Raw genomic sequence first — 27,965 nt, 5'->3', positions numbered from 1 at the left:
AAGACCTGGGTTCGATTCCGTCAATGACGTGAGGAACCTTTATCTGGTCTCTTTCGACTAAGGATGAATTAGCTGGTCTCATATGGTGGTAGAGGGTTTTTCCTCCCGGAAACTCGGGTTTTTCGTCCCTCAGAACAGGCAAACCGACTCGGGAACACACACACACACACACGGATCTACAGTCATAAAATACATACTTAATCACTCATTAGGAGGGCTCAACCCCGTTTCCTCAACCGTCCTAAGGGACGGTTGAGGAAACGGGGGAACCCCACATGAAATAAAAATAAACCGGCCTCCATTGGACTCGGGTCGAGTTGGCGTGGAACCTCCATTTCGAACTTTCTTTCTTTTCCGTTACGCGGGGGCAAGGGCACCCAGATTACCGGTCGCCTAGCATACAGACCGCCTTCGCACTTCAGAAGCAGATACGAATGTTCCTGTAGCCGACGTGAGGTTAGATCGTAGCTGATTCCGGGTGGCACTCTCGTTTCATAGAGCAGATAATCGGAGATACAGATCACCCACTGAGGTTGTAGCCCGTGGGTTTCCTTTACTATATCTCTGGGATGAAGTTTGTGACTGTTGGAATTGGTTCCACAGTCTTTGAACCACTGAACGACTCACATGCAACCATCTGGCTACTTCATCCTGACGTTGGCCGGCCTTAGTCTTACGATGTCTCGCCACCTGAATTCATCGGCTAAATGATGTCTGGAAGTCATTGCCAAGAATTTTGCTATTACTAAATGTCTAGTTCTCACTCCAGATACGAAATGGAAAACTACTCCCAAACGCCTGCCTTTATATCGTGACTCATTTGCATATACCGCTACCAGCGCTACTCATATGATAACCATCAACGTCACTGTTTTACATAATGTACCCAGTGGTGAGCTATAAGCGGCTCGCGGGGGCTCGCCCGAGCCCTTTGTTAAATTCTTCTCAAATTTACAAGTCCCTTGTTCTTTTTAATAATCTTGTAGAACTAGAAAATACCACCGCGGAATGTATACATGCTACTATAATTGCTACTTTAAATTCATATGGATTTTCTGATAACTATATAAAAAATCATCTCATTCCATTTTGTTCTGATGGAGCTATTGTAAAGTTAGGAAACAAATCAATTGTTGTAATCAAACTTCTAGAAAAATTTGCCAATATTTTGATTTTGCATTGCGTTGCTCATTTTACAGTTAGCATTAGACGATTCAATAAAAAAACATTAAAGAAATAAATCATTTTTTCGAACGAAATCATTAAAATTAATTTAATAATACAATAATCAGTTTTACACTGAATAATATTATAAATTTATATATAGATAAATATTATAAATAAAAAAAATATTTTATAAAATTGTAAATAATTATTTATAAAATGTTATAAATAAATAAATTGATTAAGTTAGATTAATTTTCTATTAATTTTTCCCCTATTAAAAACTGACCGGCACGTCAGCTACTCGATTGGTAAATTTTTAGTATGCGCCGACACGTCTGCAACTCGATTTATAAATTTCTGGCAAGCGCACATGAAAAGTTCGCTACCACTGACATATTCATTGGCCAAGAATGCGGTTGTTGAGATGGTTTTTTTGTAGGGTAAAAATGTGGAACTGCACATCCTGTTGGAGGCATATAATTCCATACAGATGATGTTCATCGTCATTCATTATTATCCAATAGAAGATGCAGATCATCTTTTAGAAATCAAGATAAATGTTACGTGTAAGGTCGAAAAAAAAACGACCAATACCCTGATCATAGGAAGTTTCACAATACACGTTGAACCGAAAGTTCAAAGTTGCTTTCACAGTGGAAAGAGAATATATTGCTAAGTGCTGTTGTTATCATCGCTGGTGGATTGTGCTTCATCACAGAACAACACGTACTGATGCGACCGGTATCGATCCGATTAAAAACTTCAGCCGTTGGATATGATCCACAGATTTAAAGGCTGAACTCTGTCTTCCTGGTTTGGATGGATGTCTTCTTCACAGTGGCGGTTTGTACATAAACGCTGCGACATTGCAGTACCCCCAAGGAAAAAACGAAAAAATTAAATTTTGTTTGTGTTTATAAATAATAGCAATGCTGACAACATTATATAAATGCAATGCAACATGTTAAAGGTTACAGCTTATGTTTCGACATTGATTGAATAGTTAATAATTGAAATTCTTCGATTAATGCTTTATATTACGAAACAAATGCACTGCGATCTAACACAGTGTCGGAATTAAGACGTTCCCCAATTGCAGCTAGACTTGCGATATTCGTTTGCACTTGTCACTGCACGTAACAAGTGAATCCGACACTGCTCGTGGAGCAGTGTCGCTACAGATAAATTCTATGCTTTTTCCTTGGGGGTGCTGCAATGTCGCAGCGTTTATGTACAAACCGCCACTGTGAAGAAGACATCCATCCAAACCAGGAAGACAGAAACTTTTATTATTGGTGTGTGTTCGTGGTGAGGGTGAAATATTTTTAATAAACCAATTTTTTTAATATGTAAAACATCATCTGTATGGAATTATATGCCTCCAACAGGATGTGCACTTCCACATTTTTACCCTACAACAAAAACCATCTCAATAATCGCATTCTTGGCCAATGAATATGTCAGTGGTGGCGAACTTTTCATGTGCGCTTGCCAGAAATTTATAAATCGAGTTGCAGACGTATCAGCGCATACTAAAAATTTACCTATCGAGTAGCTGACGTGCCGGTCAGTTTTGAATAGGGGAAAATTAATAGAAAATTAATCTAACTTAATTAATTAACTAATTTATAATATTTTATAAATAATTATTTACAATTTTATAAAATATTTTTTTATTTATAATATTTAGTTATATATAAATTTATAATATTATTCAGTGTAAAATTGATTATTGTATTATTAAATTAATTTTAATGATTTTGTTCGAAAAGAAATGGTAGTGAGAAAAATATTTATGCATTGTAACTCACCATAGAAGTCAGCTGAAGAGGAGAAGCAGCAGAAGGATATCAACTTGTTGGCGAAACGCTTTCCGTATATTTACTCGAATATAATTCGCACTCGCACACCTGATTTTACTTTACGAAAAAAGACGTTAAAAAGTTTTGCATATACTTCTCACACGAAAGTTGTTCAAACATGTTCATGTCGAGGAGATAGTAACTTGCTCCCCGTGGTTAACAACACTTCCTCCCCAACAGCCATTATACTGCAGATGCAAGAAAACCAAGTAGTTTTATTATATCCCTGAATAAAGTACAGAGGCTTTTGCAGTCTGTGTAATATATTTCTCTACAAATAGTGAAATTAGAGACAGCTGGAATAAAAACGGCGCTAACTAATGAATCACGTGTCCCTCTCACAGAAACTATGCTGCATAGTTTATGACTTCAAGCAAATTTTGCTGCTTCAAGCAAAAACATATGTTGCACCGGAAATACAGTATCTAACTAAAACCTATTGTCCAATTTTTCAGTTACATGAAATAAGTGTTTGTTTGATTGCATTTGAAATTCTCGATGTCATTATGACAGATCACAAAGGCTAACTTGAAATAAAATTCCACCACGAATTAAAACATGCCATATAATGCTTGCATGAGTTCTGTCAGCTCAAACGCAAATAAGCAGCAATGAAATTCAACCTAAGGTTGAATCTTTGTGTGAGTTGAGCCGTCCGGTAATGACAAGTTTCGTCAGAACGATAAACCACACCTTCGTTGTGAATGTGTTAAAACTAAGAAATATATAGCGAATGTTGTTATGGCAGTTTCAGATTTTATGGAATTCGGTTGAAAAGAATTAGCATTTCAACTCAACAGTTGTCGGTTGCCTTTGGGTTGCTCGATCTTTTGTTAATACCGCATCAATCATATGCACGTCTTCATAGCTGCTCTCCCGTGTAAAACAAAATTTAACTTGTACGTATTGTAACAATTATATAAAAAAAAGGTTGAATAATTTATAAGCGTATAAAAGGATATCACCTGTAAATCGTTGACGTGCCAGCAAAATTCTCCAACGTGCCACCTCTGGCAACACGTGCCAAAGCACACACACACACGCTCACATTGTGTGTGTGTGTGTGTGTGTGTGTGTGTGTGTGTGTGTGTGTGTGTGTGTGTGTGTGTGTGTGTGTGTGTGTGTGTGTGTGTGTGTGTGTGTGTGTGTGTGTGTGTGTGTGTGTGTGTGTGTTTCGCACAACAATCTTCCCTCCACTGTCAACCTCATGGAATCCGCTACCCAGTGTTGAGGGAACAGAATTGGACCTATTTCCTACGGCCAGGACGTATATATACGTATACGTCCAAGTTATCATGAATGCGAAGTGCATATTATTATTGTAATACCATTGATATTACATTGAAATATGTGATGGATACAAAGTGTAGAGGAGTGATGTATTTTATCCATATTGATGGCGACGTAGTTAAAAGTATGGGATATGCATCAGGAGAAATATTACAAAAAGATTTCAGAATTTTCTTGAAAGAAATTATTGAAAATGCGTACTACTTCTTGAATGATGTCTTTCTAACGACAATATGAACAAAAATAAATACATACTTAAAACATCTTTTATATATGTTGACCTCACACATGAGTGGTCAGAAGCCATAACACATTGTGTGTGTGTGTGTGTGTGTGTGTGTGTGTGTGTGTGTGTGTGTGTGTGTGTGTGTGTGTGTGTGTGTGTGTGTGTGTGTGTGCGTGCGTGCGTGCGTGTGTGTGTGTGTGTGTGTGTGTGTGTGTGTGTGTGTGTGTGTGTGTGTGTGTGTGTGTGTGTGTGTGTGTGTGTGTGTGTGTGTGTGTGTGTGTGTGTGTGTGTGTGTGCGTGCGTGCGTGTGTGTGTGTGTGTGTGTGTGTGTGTGTGTGTGTGTGTGTGTGTGTGTGTGTGTGTGTGTGTGTGTGTGTGTGTGTGTGTGTGTGTGTGTGTGTGTGTGTGTGTGTTGCGGTTTACATGTAAATGTAAAAAAAGTATAAAAATACAAATGGCAAAATGAAATTAAGTAACAACTAAAAATGTACCGCAAGTAATTCTGTTTAGTGATAACAACAAATAATAATTATCTCATCATGTGCAAGGTATAAAGGCTGCATTTGGTAAACTTTGCTAAGCTGCTAAGCATTCCTTATAAGTAAGACGGCGTCGTTAATACCGTTTTTTTTTAAAAAAACCATTGTCTTTGCTCCTTCATATGCAGGAAGATTCATAACTAGATATTAGAAAACTAAGCCGTATTCCATAATTCAGCAGTATCGCGCCACAAGTGGAAAGAAGAAGCGATTATCTAATGAGAAAGTAGGATTCTGCTTGAAGTGGTATTGAAGTCGTTTTGTAATGATATTTTGTAATTTCATTTACAAAACTGTAACGCTACAGATGAATCGAAACGAGAGGAAATTGTTAGTGGAATTTTAGCCAACAGCAACTTAGATGGACCGAATTGACAGTGGAATGTTGACAGATAGAACTTTCACTACTATTGGCCGCATTGATGGGGACTGCAACTAGAATGCTTATCGTTCCCAAAGACAAAAAAGAATAGCAAAATAATTTTTACTAAAACCGTGCATTGTGTAAGTTTAAAATGGTCATTAGGTATTGGCTGTAATTAGCTGTGCAACTAAGGCTAGAGTGTTAGATCTGGTAATGATGTGTAATTCAGGAATACTCAGAATTACAGGTAAGAAAATCCTGTCATTTTTGTATGAGATGAGGAAAACTACCAAACTCATCATCAGTTGAAAAGCAGCTGCAAGGATTCCTTAGGTCCTGTATGGAATTCGAAAAGTATTTTCTTTCATGTTCACATTTTCTAAAATAATTAACTACTGGAATTTCAGTTTTACTGAGTTTTTTTTTTGTTTTTGTTTTTTTTTCCACGTCTGTGATTTCAAAAAATATATGTGGTCTTACGTAAATTTCCATAACACATCAATGATGACACCAGTTTGTTCATTTAAGTTTACACATTTTATTTGACTGAAATATTATTTACAATATTGTATTTTCTGAATCTAACATACAGAAATTAAATAAAGTGAAAATACACTCTATTTTTTTTCCTTAATCTTAATCTTCTTGTTATTAAATTTGTTCTGTTGTTGAAAGGGCATGCTTTCCCATGGTAGGGGATGCTTTCCCATGGTTGCGAAGTGACATTCACGTGCTTTTCTACAAAGTGACACTCATCTGCGAAAGTTTATTATTTGTAATCATGGGAATTTGTTATTGTAGTAAAATGAAGGCTTACATTTTTATTTTTTTTAAACGAGCCTGTGTAGCTCAGTGGATGTGGTGTTTGCACTCCACGGCACTTGACGGAATGAAGGAAGGCTTGCTTTGGAATCTAGTCGGTGACTAGAGGAAATTTTACTAAGCCTTTTTTGACTGGTTCCCGAGTTAGTCGATCTCTGACAAAGGGCAAGTGGGTTTTTTTCTCTCGATAACTCGGGTTTTTCATCCCATAAACTCAAGCAAATCGACTCTAGAACCCACATTATTGTCAGACATTAAAAATATTGTGTTAGGGTTAGGGACCACGAGATGGCGGCACTTGTTGAGCGGTCTCTCTTCACTTCATGCCGTTTAATTAGTGATAGCTATCTCTGATTGGCTACCAGTGGAGATTAAACTACCCACTCAGTCTCCAAAAGTTAGATAGGGCTAAACGGCCTCGCCTACTCCCTATACGGGAATAAAAAGGACTTAGCTGATTTTTTTTAAACCAATACATATATTTTTGAGCATTGATATAAGCACAAAATCTTTGGTTATGTTTCTTTTATATATACATAACTCATCCGAATATTTTGATTTCTCTAAAATTTTAAGGTCTAAAAGTTCATTACTTTTTTCTAATTAAATTTCATCAAAGTAAAAATGCGTTTTTGTTGTGGGTATGTGTGACTTCCTGTTTTTGGAATTCTAGGTGATGGTTAGAGTATGGAATTCTGACAAGTGAAATGGTTTTTTTTTTTTTACTTTACAGGATACAGAAAACAGTACAGCACAACACACACACATTTTTCTTTCTTTCATGTTCACATTTTCTCAATGTTGTAGTTAGACATTTTATAAAATAATTTAACTACTGGAATCTCAGTTAGAAATTCTAAGCAGAATAAATATTCTTAAACATGGAGAACACATCAACGATACCTTAATTGTTCATTTAAGTTTACAAATACACATTTATTTGACTGAAATATTATTTACAAGTATATTCACAATGAAGCTTATAACATATAATTACCAACATATATTTCACAAGATTTGTCTCTCTTGCTATTTTCCTGAATAAAAAAAAAATCCTGAGGGTTTTGGGTTCGCTAATTTTTTTTTTTTTTACTTTACGGCATACACAAAACAGAACAACACACACATACACAAGTCCTAAAAGAAGGAATTACCGTAAATAACTTGAAAATGCTGTTGACTCTTGTTCCTTAGTGCAAAATCTTTGGTTATATTTCCAATAACAATTATACTGATACCTCGGCTAACGAGTGACCCCTGCTAACGAAGATTTTTTTCGCTGTTTTTCAGATTCGGCTAACGAATGTTTTAGTGGATGAGTTCTTGAGTTTTAGTGGATGAATGGCCCGACCGTTCAAACATGAACGGTCGGGCCATTCCAGGAGCTTATCTTCCCGGGAGCTAATCTGTATGTGTATGACAAAGAAATGAGCTGTCCACATCACATAGGGGAGACCCACTAACCCGACTGGGTTGTTTATGTTCGAGACAGCGAGAAGTGAGACGCCTCATACCAGTGTCAGTACGGTACACGCTCCGTGTGGCTGTGAATGCTGGGGTAAAGTGTGATAGCATTTATTCTTTATATGGCTAAATTCTACTATGGGGGATTAATTTATAATTACATACTAAATTCTATTCTTATCTAATTAAATAAATAATATGCCTATGTCATATTTCTTTTATATTTTTCAGAAAAAAATTGTAAAAGTGAAAAACATTTTCTTGACAATGGGTCCAAAAAAAGTAAGCTACAAACCCAAGGGAAGCAGAAAGTTACTCACAATTGAGCAAAAGAAAGAAATAATTTCAGCATATGAAAGAGTAGACAGAATTGTGGATTTAGCAGTCAAGCATGGCATAGCATCATCATCATCAATAGCTACAATTTTTAAGAAGAAGCAAGAGATTAAGGCAGCTTCAGTTGCAGCTGGTGTGAAGACCTTGGCCTCTCTATCCCGAAGAAGTTCCGTGAATGAAGAAATGGAAAAGCTTCTGATGATCTCGATAAATGAGAGTCAAATGGCTGGTGACACTATGACTCAAGAGATGATCTGCAGCAAAGCCAGAATGATTTATGAAAATTTGAAGAAAAATGTGGCAGGACACAGTACAGCAGAGGCAGAGGAAGAATTCAAAGGAAGCAGAAGATGGTTTGAGAAGTTCAAGAGAAGGTCAGGGATCCATCGTGTAATTAGACATGAAGAAGGAGCCAGTGTAAATAAAGAGGAGGCTGAGAAGTTTGTTAGAGAATTTCAGGAGTGGACCATCATTCATGGATACAAGCCAGAACAAGTGTTTAATTGTGACGAAACTGGGTTGTTCTGGAAGCAAATACCCAAAATAACTTTCATCACAAAAGAAGAGAATTGTATGCCAGAGTATAAACCTATGAAAGATAGAATAACTCTTTTATTTTGTGCTAATGCATATGGTGATCTCAAAATTAAACAATGTTGGTCTACCACTCTGAGCCAAGAATTTTCAAGACGGAGAATGTTTACAAGCCCATGCTTAGTGTTTATTGGAAGTCGAAAAACACCAAGGCATGGGTAACAAGAAGCATATCAGAGTGGAAAGTGGAAGTGTTTGGGCCCAGTGAAAAAGTACCTGAGAGAAGAAAACTTGCCTGAAAAGGCTGTGCTTCTTCTGGACAATGCTCCAGGGCATCCACCTGACTCGGGAGAAGATTTGGAGGCAGAATTTTACTTCATCAAGATAAAATTTCTTCCTGCAAACACCACATCTATTTTGCAACCCATGGACCAACAGGTCATATCAAACTTTAAGAAATGGTATACAAAACACATCTTCCAAAGATTTTGATGAATTCTGGATGAATTCGGGAATTTTGAAAGGATCATTATCATATCCTTCATGCTATTCAAATCATCGCCATGGCATGGGACGAAATGTCAGTTAGGACATTTATGCTGCCTGGAAAAAGTTATGGCCAGACTGCTGCAAGATAAGAAGTGCTGTTTCCAGTGTTCAAGATGCTGAAGATGCAGCTGGGGAACTTGCTGCTAAAAATGTTGACATTGTAGAGATAGTCTCCTTGGGCAAAGCATTACATTTGGAGGTAAATGAAGAAGATGTAGAAGAATTAGTTGAAGAGCACTCAAAAGATCTGACAACAGAAGATCTTGAAGAGTTGAAAAAACAACTGAATCAGAAAAGACACAAGGAAGATAAAGAGTGCTCATCAGAGGAGGAGGACAGCCATAAAAAGGGAAGAATGCCAACAGCTGACATTAAAAAAATGATGCACTACTGGGAAGAGTTTCAGTCTTTGGCTACAAAGTGGCATCCCAACAAAGCTGAAATGAACCGACTTTGTGCCTTGGTTGAAGACAAGTGTCTGAATCACTTTAAAAACATTCTGAAAAAAAGAGAAGTTCTTTGTACAGATTTGTACAGATTTCTGACTTCTCCTTTAGCAAAAAGACAGAGGCCAGCTACTGAAGAAGAGGAGACTTACTGTACCTTGAATAAACTTTGAAATTTTGGAAGAAGAAGAATAAAAACGTTGTGTACATATTTTCAGTTTAATAAAGTGAATATAATAGTGTAAAAATCGTCAGTTTTTTCATTCTACTTTCCATTCTCCTTCATCTAATTGGGTAGCTGTTCATCTCAGCCTTTGGTGAATTTTTGCCCTTTTATAGTGTGTTTTTTACTATTTTATAAAACTTATCTTTAAATAGTAGGCAGCATCCAGAACTAATTAAACGATTTTCTATAGAAACCTACGAGAAATCACTTTTCGGCTAACGAATGCGATTCCGGAACGAATTATCTTCATTAGCCAAGGTATCACTGTAGTCTTAAAAAGTATAATTTCACGGCATTCTTCATTATACCAAACAGCTTAATCTAGAGCTGTTTTTGGCTTCCTGTCTTTGTCAATAAAAAATGAAACCCAAAGAATGGCATATTTGAACACAGTCTGAGATGAAGCCCACGCCTTTTAGTAGACATCCTGAATATTAAATTTCATTCAATTCCATCCACTCTATCTATTGGAATGATCATTACCACTTCGATTTTTTTTTGCTGGTAAAACTCTACAGTTGATCCAAAAATCGAACTGAGTGGACAATTCTTGGTAAATCCAAAATACCAAATATTATTAATTGTCTCCGCCCAGAGTTATTATTTTCAGAATTTTCACTAAATTTTGCTTATGAAAATGGAACTATTTAAGCAAAAAATTGCAATTGCTCAATAAATGGACGTATGGATCAGAAATATCCGAATCAAATTCACAGCAAAACAAGGGTCATAAGATGCGCGTAGAGAAATAAAGCAAATATAATAGATTGTTGCTAAAAGCACCTAAAATGTATACGATTTAAAGAATCACACATACTTGTATGTGTGATTCTTTAAATCAGTTCAAATCAGTTTTTTGCTTGTCTGAAGGACGTGCTCCGTGTATGTGTTTGTCGTCTAAAGTGTAGATACTTTCATCGAACTGGTGCACTATGCAAATATTGTTGTCCTTCTTTCTTTAAAATGGGGCAACTGGTCAGCCTCTTTGGCGTTGGATGTGAATTTCCAACCTCCCTGAGTGTGAACCTCAGTGCGAATATGAATGTTTAAGAATATCCTTATATGGAAGATGAAGTCATAGGCCATATGAGACCACCTCGTCTGCCTCAGGCAGGCTAAGGCTATCATGAAGAACAATTTTCCAGTCCAATCCATATGCAGACAAGTCATTTACATTTCTATAAGTTTAGTTCACTTTCGATGTTGCCTATCAATTTCTTTCCCTTTTTTCTATTGCTTTTTTTTATTTTTTTCCATTTTTTTTTTGTTTTAATCAATTTATCTATAAAGCAGCAAGAAAAATTTTTTTTTCAAATCAGCTCATTAATTTTAACTTAGTATAGATTATCCTTAAGTATAGATTATCCAACATCAATGATGGATCGTTATCTCCTAAATGTTTCCAGTAAGTTCCTGAAATGGTGTTTTATATACTTCTTATAAGTAATTTATGTGTGTAATTACACACACATATAATTCACGTAACAACTGAACATTTCCAGTTTCGCTTAATATTGTATTACTGAAATATGCTTTGCAACAGATATAAATTAGTAATGCCAGTCGCTGTCTGTTTTTGTAAGAAATTCTTAATGAAGATTGAGATAGGGGCGAGTCGAAACTTCCATAACAATAAAAATAACATTTGAAAGAGAAAGAAGGTTTCATTTTATAAACTGTGTGTGTGTGTGTGTGTGTGTGTGTGTGTGTGTGTGTGTGTGTGTGTGTGTGTGTGTGTGTGTGTGTGTGTGTGTGTGTGTGTGTGTGTGTGTGTGTGTGTGTGTGTGCGTGCGTGCGCGCGCGCGCGCGTGCTTCTTTGAAAATAAGCCGAGAATAAAAAGAAGCGTTGTAAAAATACACAAATAACAATTGCCTACAAAGATGGTACCGCCCTCTACTATTAGAACGGAAACAACAAACAATTGATAGGAATCAGATAGAACGGTGACAGAAGTTGCGTTTAGAAAGATAGAGGGAGAAATAGATGATAATGGCATGTTTAGATAGATAGAGAGAGAGAGAGAGAGAGAGAGAGAGAGAGAGAGATGACCTATTATTCAATATATAGAATTATTAGTTCAATGGATATTATTTAACTCACAATATTATCAACCATAGAAACATATATAAAAGAAAATAATTAAGATTTTTTGAAGTTGAACTTTCGGTTTCAATAGTTTCCATTGAAAACCCTTATTTTCGCAAATAATGATATTTAATTATGTAAAGGAAGGCTTTTTTTTTGTCATTTTTGATAATGATTAAGGAATGAATTTTTATAATTTTCAAAAAAAAGCTTGTTAACAACAGGAAATAAAGAAGTTTATATCTTCAGGAAGAAAAGGTGCCTACAAAGTTATAGAACTAAATAAGTCGTATCGAACATAATGAGGACTTCTTCCATAAAATCCTAAAAATAACAAAAATATAATAAAAGAAATGGATTTTTCATTTATGTCTTTTGCATTTTCTCTAATTTCTTCTTTTTTTACTTCCGTTAAATTTCATAAGTTGAAGAGAAATATATTCGTCTTACCGATCACATCTCTTGATGTACTTTTTTTTCTTTCTTTTCTTTTTTTTTATATATAATTTTACATAATTGATACTTCCTGCTGTTTCCTTAAGTTAATCTTTTCTCCTCATTATCCACAACTTCATCCGATTTTCTTCTTTCCCCAATCCCAATATAACCTCTCTCTCTCTCTCTCTCTCTCTCGTTCTTTTTCCAACATGAGCGATGAATGAAATTAGCGATTTGGAGAAGTATTTTTGCAGAGGTTCCGTTTCCTCATTTTATCAGCTAAGAAAATGCAATCCCTTAATCGGTCATAAATCCCTTCTGTAGTGGAGGGGTAACGAGCGTTCACAAAGCACAGATCTCTCTCTCTCTCTCTCTCTCTCTCTCTCTCTCTCTCTATTGACGTGAAGGTCAATTTAACGCGAACGCCGACATCGGTAAATTCTTCCGAGTAGTTGGGATGTAGGTTCTATTTATAGACCGTGAAAGCGGCACGGGAGCACACAGTTGATGACAGCGTTTGCCAGCTATTCAACAGCGGTTTAAGCATGAATCTTACTAGCCAGTGATGGCAATTTCTTATTGAAATAACAGAGAATTTCACAGAAGATCAATGATATCATTTTTGGATCACGATCGTTTTTTAATCCTACAAAATGCCGTGAAGTGATGTGTAACTATAACGATATTTCAAACTATAGCAATTAAAATATTAACTTGGTATTATGGTAAAGATTTTGTTGGAAATGTATATATTTCCAATATGATATGATGGAGATATATTTTCCAATGGATTTAACACTCATGAGTAATAAAATAATGACATATGAAGTTTTTTTTTTTTCTTTATCAGCCATTCGCATATTTTACTATGTTTAATCGGATGACAGCAAATATCAGCTAAGTAAAAACTCTGAATAAGTAGAAAACAGTGAAACATTAATATTTAAAAGCAATCAACTAGAAGTAGCAGTTGATTCAATTTACTATTTAGGTCTAAACGTGATGGTTAATATTTGAAATACTACATAATGTTAAGTTGGTATAAACATCATATACTATTTCAAACATCAACTAAAGCATGTTTTAATAGAGAACTTCGGATAATATGGAATAACATTTTATGTGTAAAATGATGTTCCCTATTACCAGCAGTTCCTCTACAGGTATATGTTTTATGTTAGAGCTATAACAGCTTAGGCAACATGAAATTGTAAAGAATGTAGAGAATATAGAGAAGGTTTTTGTGGATTATAGTCCACATCAGAAGTATCCCTACGCTACAGAAATCACATTTGATAGATGAGACAATACATTGGTAATTAATGTTCTCCTAAACAGCCATACTCAACCATATTCGTGTAACGTGAAGCATGAGCATCCTGATTCTATAACACAGCTGTGTCGTGGTCTAACCGCAACTCGCATGCCCGCGAAGTTTTAAGTCGGGGTGCTGCCTACACAAAATAATAAAAAAATATTTTTTTTATTATTTTGTATAGGTAGCACCCCAACTTTAAACGTCACGGGCCGCCACTGCATGAAACTCTCTCCGCCCAAAATTGGTTGGAGAGAGTTTCTGGTGGGTATATCACCAATCTACTACCTTTCTGTTCGTTTATATAGTGCGATTGTTTCTTGGATTTCATCTTACCACCATATTTCTATATTTTAATAACGTCAGCTATATGGGATTTCAGATGATCTTAACTGTACTAAAATCGCAAGAACTGATTAATGATTAATATGACAACCTGTGCTAACATCTTGCTAGAAGTCTATTAATAATTGGAAACTACACTTTATTAGCGACATTAGGCGCACCTACAGGGATTGTAGTTTAGCGTTCATCTCTTGCCTTTGCATCTTGCTGTACCTTATTGCAGTTTGTCATATGCAATATATGTATCTGAGGCAAACAAGGCCCACCTAATTTAAAATTTGAATAAGTTAGACAATTGTTTAGATTAATTGAAACAACAGTGTTCATATTAAAGTTTGTATTATCACTAATTAAAAAAAAACACAAATAAGAACACTTCTTGCAGTAATTTATAATTTAACCAAGTCTTTAAAAAACACCTTGAGTTAGCCTTATTAAACCATAATAGTTTAACAAAGCCCTTGAACAAAATTAAATATTTCAAAAAGAAAAGAACAATTATTTTTAATTATTATTAATTTTAATCATAATTATTAGCTTGTTAAGAACAATCATAAGATCATACAAATATGCCACATTCTTCTTTAGTGAGACCAACACACTCTTCATGGTACCATTTAAGACACCGTGTGCATTGTCTCATATCAGCAACCTTTTCTTCTCTGCACCCATGGCAATACCACCCTTTTTTGACTCTGTTTATTCCTTTATTTTTATTTATTTTATTTATTTTTTGGTTCTTCCTGTTTTTTAGTGGCAGCCTTCTCTTTCTTACTATCCTTTTCTCTGAAAAGATCTTTGGTCACTCTGGCCCTTATAATTTAACGATTTTCTTCTTGGCGTTGCCTTTACAACTGCATAATTTGGCGTTGGCATTAACTCCTGAAATGATGACTTCAAGGAGTTCTTTATTTTTAGATTTGCCAATGGAATCTCATCATCGGAGTTATCCGAATCACAAGATGGAGGATTAGGACATGTTCTTACAGCTCGAGCAGGATTCAAAAACTGAGCTTTACGTTTAGAAATTGTTGGGTTTCTCTTTAAAAATAACTTCAACTAATCTTTTTCTGCGAGGCCACTTTCTTTATTGAAGTTATTCCTGATTTTGTTTTGTTTCCAAAATATAAAAATTTGCCTGCGTATAGCTTTTGGAGTTAAAGGGACGCCAATTGAAGCAAACTTTACTATTCTTTCTACCAAGTTCTTCTCTTGTTCTTTTGTTAGCGCAGTATTTCTTCCTAATCTTTTCGTCGTCTTCTCTGTCTTTAAATGGCTCCTCAATGTTCTTCTAGGTACTCCATAGTCTGATGCTGCACGTTGTGATAGTTGTCTTCTTTGCACAGCTTTCATAGCTGCTTTCATCAGTCCAAAGACCCCGTTTCTTCTTAAAGGCCTCTGAAAATTACATTTTCAGAGGCCTTTAGCAATAAATTAAGTAACTCTTATGAGCAACCACCAAAAAATAAAATCATAAATTATAGCAGCTTAATAAGGACCATCAACAAATTTACTGGGCCTTATTAACCGCCCGCGAACTAGATTAGATCACATCTATTTTCACGTAAAATATGAATTCAAATCAATTAAAACATTTTTATCATAAAACTGAATGTTTAAGGAACAATCTAAATATAAAAACAATGCGAAAAGAAAAATATTTTTAATTAAAACTTACGAATTATTGCGGCGTAATGTTATTAAACTGGAAGACACAACCACCTCCCAAAAAGGTCTAGGTTAAATTGACACAATACAGTCTCTAGACAATATGGTGCCACTGATTTGCCATTCCTTATTGTGTCCTCTGTGTGTGTATGTGTGTAAGAAACCAAACCGGCGCAACTTACCGTAGATGTGATTTTTTTTTAAAAAACGGGCTTTATTAGACATTGGGCCTTATTTGCCTCAGGTATCTTATTCGCAAAAAAAGGTAAAATTCAGTTTAATTCTTTTCATATAGTGTATGTGTTATTATGTTATTACTTACTCAGTTCATTTTGCACATTATTGTTGTACACTTTTTACTTCTTCCTTCAAACACTCCTTGACCATCTCTCTCTCATTCACAGAATTAATCCCCTTAGCTTGTCATAATCACCCGGATGCTGTTGACCTTACACTGTGCATTGTACTCTTCACGATTACAGTGTGTATCGACAACTGAACTATACATACGTCCAGTGAATTAGAAACTTCGCAAAAACCAAAAACAATTTCCGTATAGGCATGCGACTGCCAATAACGACCCTCTTCAATTCCCTGCGCATTTTATTGTGAGATATGGGTCGAGAACAGCCTTCATTAAATGCTTCGGTCAATTGCTGCAAAAAGGAAGTTCTGTTTGTTCTGTCCATACAAACCTTCCCAGATGACGGCGATCTCGTTCCTGACAAACTGTCTCAGGACCACATTACACCTCTTAAACAAAGAATGAATTATTTTTGCACTGATTAAACTCCCGGGATATCTCACCTTTTGAGAAACCAATCAGCTCTGCTGTTTTCAAAATCGTGGCTCCAGTCAGATGGGTACCCACATTAAACCCTTTATGGAACTTGGAAAGATCTTTTGGGTTTTTTTTTCCATTGTTACCAACACTGTTGATGATTACTGACCAGTAGCATTCTTAAATAGTTGCCTAGAAAACGCGGTGACGCATGTGACCAAGTATTCTGCATATACTCTGCATAAGTGACGTTTACGTGCATCTGCTTAAGGGTTTCTAGTTCAGTGGCCGGTTTGTAGCACAAAAGCATTATCGTTTGCAATATAAGTGCACCTGAATCAGTAATTTGACAGCTTACAGAAATACACGGCAAAAACACAAGGTGATAATGGTGACTTTGAGAGAGGCCTCACGTGAGAGTTGCAACTGAATTCATCGCCAAAGTAGTAGTACGAGGTGGCTGAGGTGTACCTTTCCATGGAAAAGATAGTGGAAAACATTTTCAACTAGGAATAACTGTGAGCGAAATACAAAGGTGAAATAAAAGCACAGAGAGTCTCTCCAAAGTGACAAACTACAATGAGAGTAGAAACAAAACACTTGCACATAAGTTTTCAAATTATTCTTTTCAACAAGAGCAGTGGAAGGAATACTGCATAACCACTATATTTGAATAGCAATAGAAAACGTTATCTACAGTGGCATAGATTTTGGGCTACTTGACAAAGGCAGTAGGTGGTGATTCAAACAGATAACTACTATTCGGATAGTCTGCAGGCTAGAACTTGTAGAGGACAATATGAAACCTTGAATCCAGCTTGCAATGCCTCTACTCAGAATCAATCACAATCCCAAAATCTGAATCTTATTCATCACATATAGAAAATGAGCAGAATATTCTCTTGATATATACGAGATATAATATAATAGCACCTGGATCTGATAAGTTTATTATTTGATAAGTGAATATTTTTGATAAAATAATAGAAGTCATCAGGACTGTGTTGAAATACAGTACCTATGTATTTCAACACAATGGGAGAAAAAAATAAAATCTATTTTGACTCTGCCTCTACAGGGTCAAATACATTTTACTTAATTTCATTTGGTACGGTTGCATCTCTACAGAAGGCTTCGAAAGTGAATTTTAAATATATCAAAAAAGTGGAATGCTAAAATCATCATACACACTTTACAAACCGACTAAATTAAATCTAAAAGACACAAATTGTGGGCATTAGTCATCAGCACCAAGGCGATTACCGATTCTTCTTCTTATTATTATTACTGCAGACCTTAACCCCTTAACGTACCAATTAAAAAATCAGAAAGCGGTCTTTTTTCTGCCAATTTTTTGGGCGAGGGTCATTTGCTGGATCAAATTCATCATTATTTGAAAAATAATGATGAATTTGTGCAAACGCAAACGAAATAGCCGATACACGCCGTTGGCAATTTTTCGGCTGAAAGGAAATAGGCACAAGATTGTCTGGCGTCTATATTCGGTTGTATTTATATGTGAAACCAAAATTCAAAATCAATTTTGGTGCAATAAACAAAAGACGTGTCACAGACGTCTTTGTATGTTAAAAGAGTCAAGGATTCGTCGAAGAAGGCCCTATATCTCGTACACCATTTGTCAGAGAATTTAAGAGGGTACTCTTACTGAATTTAATTAATTCGTTAATACTTGTAATGAATGAATTTATGAGTACCCTCTTAAATTCATTCAGATTAGACGCTCTCACTGCTTCAACAGGCATATATATGTCACATTGGTATAAACATCATACACTGTTACAAATATTAACTACACATGTTTCAATACAGTGCACTTTTATAGGATACCGGTTGATGGAATGTTTCGTTACAGAAAGTGGAGAGAGAGAGAGGACAAGAGGCACAATAGACAAGCTGTTCCACTCGTTCACTGCTTTCCTCTGCTCGATGAGAGAAAATCTAACTCTCACCCCTTTCTTAACTACATATAACTATAACCAAGTCCTCTCTCGACCTTCCATATTACAAAAAATTACATCAACTGGTAACCAGTAATATTCTTCTTTTTTTTACACATCTCTATCATATCACATCTTTCTCATATTTACAAATCTGCATTCCACATATTCACAATATGTCCTCATTATCTTGATATCTGTTTTAATTCTTCTTTGCACCTCTCTTCAGAGCTTCTCTATTCCCTTGTAATCGAGGAGACCAAATCTGTGCACAGTAATCCAGATACGGTCATATCAAGGACTTATTCTTACACATTAATGTCTGTTTCCGCATCACAATTATTCTCTGAGTTGTATTTGCAATTTTTGTTATGTGACCTTTGAACTTAATCTTCCTATCCCCCATCACTCCAAGATTCCTCCCCTTATCAATTTCTTCAAACATAATTCTGCCAATACATCATACCGTTGGAAATCTCATCACATCAAAGTGCATAACTGACACTTACTAAAAATTGAATTGACAGCCATTATCACTTTCCCACAATTAGCCTATTCAGTATATCAGTAGTTTGTTGGTATGTTGGTTAGAGAGCGAATACGCTAACTACTCCTCCAACAATTACATTTACTTTGCAATTGTTGCCGTGACACCTTCACACTTGTTCAGGATACACGATTATTAGAAATAGGAAGTGATCTCCATTTATTTTGAGCAAGACAGAAATAAGTATCCCAAAGAAAAGGAAGCATGAACGAAAAGTTTTAAGAAATAATGAAATTCCAAAATTTATTGAATGAATGCGAAAGAATTTGAAAACGAGACCTAAACTTTAGATCCAGTGGCAAAATTCGAAGAAAAAAATTGAATGAGTCAGTTAGGAAAGCATGTGGTAAAGTTGTCTGCAAGAATAGAAAAATCAGGACGTTATGGTGTGAACTCAAAAATTTAAAGAGGAAGTCCTTAGAAAAGATGTAATCATATAGAAAGTTACTGACAAGTAAGTTAGAATGTATCCTTTAGGAAAAAAAAAATTAAGATTTGTTTAGAGGCTCAACAAACATCATGGAAAGACTTTGGAAAGAATATGGTAGTAGTATATTTCATCAATAGGCAAAGTGTCAAAGTGTTCTGGACGCTATTGAAATGGCTTTGAGAAGAAATAAGTACCATGAAAGAAATAATCTGAGTTTGAGAAAAGTTAAATAAACAACTGAAGATAAGATATTGTTATCTATTGCTATCGAGATATTGTTACGGTAATTACCTTGAAAAAGAAGTATTAGATGATATAAGTGAGAAAACGGTAGCAGAAAATACCGAAAAGAAATGTAGTCCTGTGTACATTTCAATGTTGATGGCAGAAAAGCTGGCAGAAATCTGATATGCAGAAAATCAGTAGAAGTAAATAACATTTGATTAGAAACTATTTGTTTCTAATCAAATATTTGAAAATATTTCACCCAGATGACTGCAGTAGAACTCTTAAAAAGTAATGACACACACACAGTGTGTGTGTGTGTGTGTGTGTGCGTGCGTGCGCGCGCGGGGGGGGTCATGTTTTATAAGTCAAATGTAGCGTTCCGAAATCTCCAGACAGGGGCGCGCCAGTAGTGTTCGGCACTTTAGTTAGCGCCCCTATATCCCCCCCCCAATAAAAAAATCACTTTATAAAAACGTATCAGTGAGTAAAAATCAAATACGAAATATATTAATTATAAATTCATTGAACAAAAAGCAGAAATTACAAAAAAATGTAAACAAAACAATAAACATGAAAGAAGGGTACAAAAACAAAAACAACAAAAATAATTTTGGGGAAAAAAGTAATTTATGTTAATTGGCAAGAAAATCATTTGCGAATTGCAACTTATATAGTTTTACGTAAATTAACAGATAAACTTACAGTTTTATGAAAACAAAAATATTAAATATTTTTTGGTACAAAATTAAACTAACTATATTTCATTTGGCAAGAAAATCACTTTGTTATTTGTACAGGTATAAATAGGAAAACAGATAAACTTTCAAGTATATAAAATAGGAACATATTAAACATTATTGGGTAAAGAAATAGGTAAATAAATATTTAAACAGAAAAATCACTTAGTGAACTGAACTTTTCTAGTTTTCATTAATGAAAATTCTCGAATAATATCATGTATATCAAGTTGACCCAAAATATCTGACACTATTGATATAATGGTAAGATTTGAAAGTCTGTCTTGTACCATTGTGGAGCCCAAGTAGTTTTTAATAATTTTAAGTTTAGAAAAGGATCGTTCTTCAGATGCAGCAGATACCGGTAGTGACAAAAGAATCCGAAGAGCAATTGTAAAGTTTGGATAAACTGTGATTAAGTCGTTTGAATAAATATACTGAATTATCTGATATATATCGTTTTTAAAATTAGAAATAAATGGTTGACAGTGTAAAATTTCTTCGCATAAATCGTCTGTGTCAATGTCTGAATGATTCTCGTGTGTTAATGTTTGTCGTAACTTTTTACAACAAGATAATAAATATTCTTTATTTTGTAAAGTACTTAACAAATACAAAAATCGAAATGAATTCATATGTTATTTTAATAAAATAAATCTTTCCTACAAAGATTGTAATGTTTAATCTATTATGCAGAGTTTAAATGAAATTTTAGGATCTACTATATTTTCATTTTCATGCTCGTAATCAAATTGTGTTGTCTTTTTACGTCGCCTTAGTCTACTACTACAAAATACAGATTCTACGTCAAATTTTGCTGCAATTAATTTTGAGCTTTCTACAATTTCTTTGAAAGTTTCGTCAGACCTATAATCATTTAATAATTGATTTAGATCATTCAATGCATCTAAAGCAAGTTGGAGATTCATAGATGAAGACTGCAGTATTTTGCTGACAAAATTCACTTGATTTAAAATATCATACCAAACTCTAATAAAACAAATAAATGTAAATGTAGCAATTTTTTCACCTAAACATTTTGTCTGGTATTTGGATTGTTCGTTCAGTTTTGAAAAGTCATTACAAATTTCGAATAATACATCATACACTGAAGGTAAATATTTATAAAGAGGTTTTATGGCATCAATTCTGCTCGACCACCGTGTTTCAGATAATGGCTTTAAGGTTAAATCAGTTACATGAGTAGTTAAAATATTCCATCGATAAACAGAAGAGAAAAAAAAATTATATAACTCTTGTACTACATTAAAGAAACCAATAGTTTCATGATTGATATTCGCAGCGTCATTAACTATCAGGTTTAGACCATGATTTTGAACATGGGACATAAAATGCACGGGGATTTAAATCTAAAATTCTTCTTTGTAAACTTTATTTTTGCCGCGCATATTAAAGCCATTATCATAGCCCTGACCTCTTAAGTTATTTATGTCTAAATTTAAATTTTTCAGTAAATTTCAGTAAGAAATATTGTCAATCCAGCCCCTATAGCATCTAAAATTGGATAGAATGCTAAAACGTGTTCATGTTTCAACACTTTTATATCCTGAATTGAAATGAACGAATCTGACTATCACACTTATTCGTTCAGTATGTGATACGTCCGGAGTACAATCTAAAATAATTGAAAAATATTTGTTTTGTTGACACAGGTTAATATTATTATTTTTAATATTTGATGCCAATAAAGTGAGTATTTCATTTTGAATTTCATCTCCTAAATAGGAGGCCATATTTTTAAAGTCAGGATCATTAGCTACACGTCATGTGTGTTCCGATATAAAAGGATCAAACTTTTCTAACATCTCAATGCATTTTAAAAAATTGCCATTGTTGCGATCGTAAAGTTTATTACTTTTACCACGAAATGCTAGATTTTGTTTGCCTAAAAACTGTACTACAAAAATTATTCTTTTTATAACTTCATACCAACGTTTCCTTTCATTATCTAAAACTGTTTGTTGCAAATGATTAATACAAGTTTTATTTTTTAAGGATGTAATTAATTCTATCCATTTTTTGTAATTGTTCAAATTATTTAAATTTTTCTCATGACGATTCAGGTACATTGCAAGATGTTGCCGGTCACTAAGTCCCTGAATAAATTTATGTTCGGAATTGTAAATTTCGAAAAGTTTGCAACAAAAGCAATAAACTGCGCTTTTTGAAACTGAATAAATTAACCAATTTCTATTGTATTCTTCGCCATTTCTTAAATACCTTTTATAATATGTATGTGAAAATTTTCGTCCAGAAGAATCGCGTGGAAAATTAAAATCTTTAATTTGTTTAGGACCCGTTTCTAAAAATGGCTTGCCTTGTTGTATGAGAAAATGTTTCCGGCAAAGTCCAGGATCATCAATAATAAACACACTTATTGTAATTTCAGTAGATTCTTCACGTTCCGAATTAGCGAAACTGTCTTCAGTATCTTCACTTATTGTTTCTTCTGTATTGTCTTTGGGCCACAGATGACCGACAGTTTCTTCAACATGTTCACTATTTCATTGGAATTCTTTTCCAACTGACTGAGTGTATCACAAATATCCTTACTGCAACCAGGAAACTGGCTCCGAGTCATTCTTCGTTACTTATTTAGTGAAGTACTGAGTAATTCTGGAAGCATTTCTCTCTCGTTCTTCTTCCCATTTTCTTTTATTTATTAAATAAAAAATTTTGATATCCGGAAAGTTTCTTTATCTTTTCCTCTTGGGACATCTAACTAAAGAAAAAATACTCAATTATAATAAATTTTAGTATTAAAATTCGAAATTAGATATATTTTTATAATATTAATAAAAAAAATTAGTACAGAACACAATTTTTACAATAAATATTCCATGTATAAATTTACTAACTTAAATAAAAATTAATATTAAAAGAAAATGTCGAATTATAATATATATATATATATATATATATATATATATATATATATATATATATATATATATATATATATATATATATATATATATATATATATATTAATTTCTTTAGAGAAATATCTAAAAGCATAAAAATTTAATTTTTTCATGACAGTTTAACAAAATTAAAAAAAATAAGAAATATATTACGTTAAATGTACGAGAAAAGAATGGATAATTTATCTTAGATCTTAGTTCAAATTCAAATTTATTTCTTGTTCTTGTTGTTATGTTATTACTGATGCACTGTACTTTAGTGTTCTATGTCTAATTACAAAAACTCACAGCTGATACCTTTTTGATTAGTGATACGATACATGTAACGGCAGAATATAGAATAAAGTTAAAAACTGCAGCAGATTTCTTATATGTTTAGAGCAAATGCGAGTTTGACTGCATAGGAAGCGGGAATAACGCGTAGTGAAAGAAAGATATATATATATATATATATATATATATATATATTAATGTTCATTATTTACTCGGTAGAACTGTATATAAAGAAGGAAATTAAATGACTTTATACCGAGAATGACAAATTTATTGTTAAGATACAACTAGTTTCGTTGAAATACAACTTCTTCAGGTATCATGGGCAAAGAATAAAATAAAAAATAACAGACACATGAAAAAATACATTAATAGATCTAGTATAAAACAAGTACATTTAAAAAAGAATGCGCGCTAGTGTTCCAACTGAAGTTGACTACGTGCGTGAGCTGGTATTAGTGCGCCAGTATTGGACAGTGGCAATGTGCGCATCAGAAATATTATAGCTAAGGCTGTTATTAATATGAGACGAATAAAGCGATATTTCTTTAGATTCGATTATTCTTCTTTCCAGTTCATCATAGCACGCATGGATATTAGAGGTTTTTTTGCCAGCCATCGATGTGTTGGCGGCCATCATCTGCATTGATGGAGAAGAGAACGTGTCTAGAGAGAGCGCTGGCTCTGGTTCTGTTGTAAGAAATGTCTCTTTGATGTTCTTCCATGCGTAAAAGGATGGATTTAGCAGTTTGTCAGTAATATGGTTTGCCACAATCACATAAAATCTTATAGACTCCTGGATAATGAGTAGGAAGATGTTTCATTTTAGGTCTACTTAGTATGGAGCGAAGTTTAGGGAACGTAGTGAAGCAAGTTCTAATGTTGAATTAGAACTTGCTTCAAGAATCTTCTTGAAGATTCTTCTCCACTAAGAGGTTCAGAAATTCAATATTAGAACTTGCTTCACTACGTTCCCTAAACTTTGCTCCATACTAAGTAGACCTAAAATGAAACATCTTCCTACTCAGTATCCAGGAGTCTATAAGATTTTGTGTGATTGTGGCAAACCATATTACGGCCAAACGGCTAAATCCATCCTTTTACGCATGGAAGAACATCAAAGAGACATTTCTTACAACAGAACCAGAGCCAGCGCTCTCTCTCTAGACACGTTCTCTTCTCCATCAATGCAGATTATGGCCGCCAACACATCGTTGACTGGCAAAAAACCTCTAATATCCATGTGTGCTATGATGAACTGGAAAGAAGAATAATCAAATCTAAAGAAATATCGCTTGAATCGTCTCATATTAATAACATCCCTAGCTATCATATTTCTGATGCGCACATTGCCACTGTCCAATACTGGCGCACTAATACCAGCTCACGCACGTAGTCAACTTCAGTTGGAACACTAGCGCGCATTCTTTTTTAAATGTACTTGTTTTATACTAGATCTGTTAATGTATTTTTTCATATGTCTGCTATTTTTTATTTTATTCTTTGCCCATGATACCTGAAGAAGTTGTATTTCAACGAAACTAGTTGTATCTTAACAATAAATTTGTCATTCTCGGTATAAAGTTATTATATATATATATATGTTGACAATCCCTAACATTCATGCCCAGGACGAAATTCAAAGTATATACATTAACCACTCGACAATATAAGGCGTGCGAATGTAGATAGTCACTATCATTCGTTTGCAGTTGTTAATGAGCTTTAAAAAGAAGTGATCACTGAAGGTCATTGTAACCCAGAATTTCAGCGTTGCAGCCAGTGACTTCTAACACAGAGTAATAGAAGATAAACAGGCTCTTGACATTAAGGAGAATCTTTTCCCAATGAAACAAACTATTCTTGGCAAAGTCCGAAAAAAAAAAAAGCATAAACATTAATTGCCAAACTCTCTTAGTTGCAAGTGACGCATGGATTTACTTGGCTACTTGCCTTCAATCTGCTTCAGTGCCTGTCATCCGCAAATACGAGGCGTTTGCCTTCGCTATTACTTACTACGCGGATGGAATGAAAAGTTTGAAAGAATTTCTTCAAACCTCTGACATGTCTTCTTATATTTTAAAAGAAAGAGAACAAATTATTACAATTTGATGAAACATGAGGTTAAAGGTTTCTGAGATATTTTTTTCTTCTGGTTATATCAGTTACTTTAATATCATATTTGTTCCAGACCCCCCCCCCCTCACTTTGTATTTTTTAGTTGCTTGGCCGATGACTAGGTACTGTTTTCATTTTAATTATTAATGAAAATAGTTGAGGGAAAACAATATTATTCATGTCATCGCATGACAACAATTGCACTTCCTCACAAATAGTTTTGAATTACCCGAATCCTAGATAGTATATCCACTGTGGTTGTCATGCTAATCATTTAATGTTTGAAAGTTGGCCTTTTAATGTTTTTGTGTTTCTTTCGTACCAGAAGAAGTCTCCTGATATTAGGATGAAACTTAGTATATATATATATGAGTTAATAATGAGACTACCATCAAGAGAGAGAGAGAGAGAGAGAGTGGATTCTTTACGACATTCGAAGATATGGTGAAGCAGTTTGCGAGAGTTTGCATCCAAAAAGTTGTATGTGAAAATGAATAAGAAGATTTGTAAAAGTTTTTAGAAGATAGCTGATTTTCATCTTCCAATGAGAGATGAGGTTTTGAGGAATATCTATCCTTTATTCAACCACCGATTCTAATGCGTTATGGAAATTTGCAGAGGATATAATCATAAATATTTTTTTAAAAAAACTGAGGATAGTCACTGTTGGTTAAATTCGGCTTGCGAGGGATAGTCATATGGTTAATTTACGTGATGATCTGAACCCCCCCGGCCCAAAAAAAAAAAAAAAAGAAAAGAAAGTCAGTGATAATCTGCTGGTATAAAGCGTATTAATGATAATCGAAGCAAGCATAGCAATATCACATTAACACCAAGAAACCGGTGATATTTTCGCGTAAACTATACTTAGCAAGGTGACACATAATGATGTTTGTGCAGAATTAATAAAGCTTAGCGAATTTAATAGTAAGGAAAAAACAGCAAAAAGCTGATCACAAATATCGAGAACTGATTTTTAGGAGGAAATTTATAAAGCTCGTCGCAAGTTGCCTTCAACTATTGCCTTAAAACTACGATTTCCTTCATATTATATGCAGAGAATTCAACGATCTTTCCATTGCTAAATGGTAGAAAGGTTCGGAGATGGTCTTCACGTTGCTGTTCGTATTCAATTGATTATCCTCGATGATTTGAAATTGCTTCAGCTTCTGTCGCATTTCAACCTGGCCAAGAGAAAGGAGTATTGAGAGAATAATTTTGGGAAATAAAGCCAGTGAGGAACTACGAAGACGCATTGTATCATATCGGCACTTTTTGCACTGTCATAGTGCAAAAAGTGCCGATATGATAAACCGTTTCACCGACTGGTAACAGCAGGGTACCACAGCCTTGTGAAACTTTGGATGCTAGTAACAACGCTTCTGTTACTAATCTGCGTCAACCTTAATGAGCATTTCTGGAATATGTTACTGAGAGCAATAGGAAATAAAGCATCACGGAGGAGGAGGATGGGGTGAAGCCGGAATAACGCGAGTATATATTGAAAAAATGATATTATGTGCCAAGTCTTAGCTTGGTTAGAAAATAAATTATACTTGACAAAAAAAAAAGTATAATATCAGAAAGTTATTAAAAACTTTTCAACTTTCATCAGAATTCGAAATTGTTAACTTCTTTCAAACATCGGTTATTAATGATTAATAGAAAAGTGTAGCAGAACTATTTAAAACTGCTAGTTTACAAAGAAATACCTCAGAAATCGCTTTATACATCGAAGATCTGTCCGCAAATAACGTGTAGTAGATATAAAAAAAAAGAAAAAAATTCACCTCTGACTCTTGCAAAATCCAACTGCCTTAATTATTGGGCAATCATCTGCCCAATAATTAAGGCAGTTGGGGTTTGCAACTGTCATCTGCCACTTCAGATATTCGTACTGCTGTCACCTTTTCATTCTATATTTGGCTCTGCTTGCGAGCAAGTTACACTGAGTTTCTCAGTTTAGCACGTCTGTTAGCCTACCTTTACATTATGTCAAGGACAAGGTATTTCTTACTATACATGATATTCTCATCTATGCTAAAAAATTTCCTTTATGCAATAAAGTATTGAATTTCCTTTAAATTTCCAGATCTGATTTATGTGGGGAAATAACATCGAAAAAATAAAGTATATCTAATGAGCCTTATTTCCATTATTTTTTCTTATGAAATATTTTACATAATTAAGCAAAAAAAAAATAAACAAAAAGAAGGCTCATAGACCAACCAACTTTTAAAGTTTCCAATAGCTACATGATAGTTGATATCA

Source organism: Typopeltis vanoorti, chromosome 22, assembly GCF_054136105.1.
Source record: "Typopeltis vanoorti isolate ZY-2024b chromosome 22, IOZ_Tvanoo_1.0, whole genome shotgun sequence".
NCBI lineage: Eukaryota > Metazoa > Arthropoda > Arachnida > Uropygi > Thelyphonidae > Typopeltis > Typopeltis vanoorti.
Note: the sequence above shows the minus strand (reverse complement) of the source record.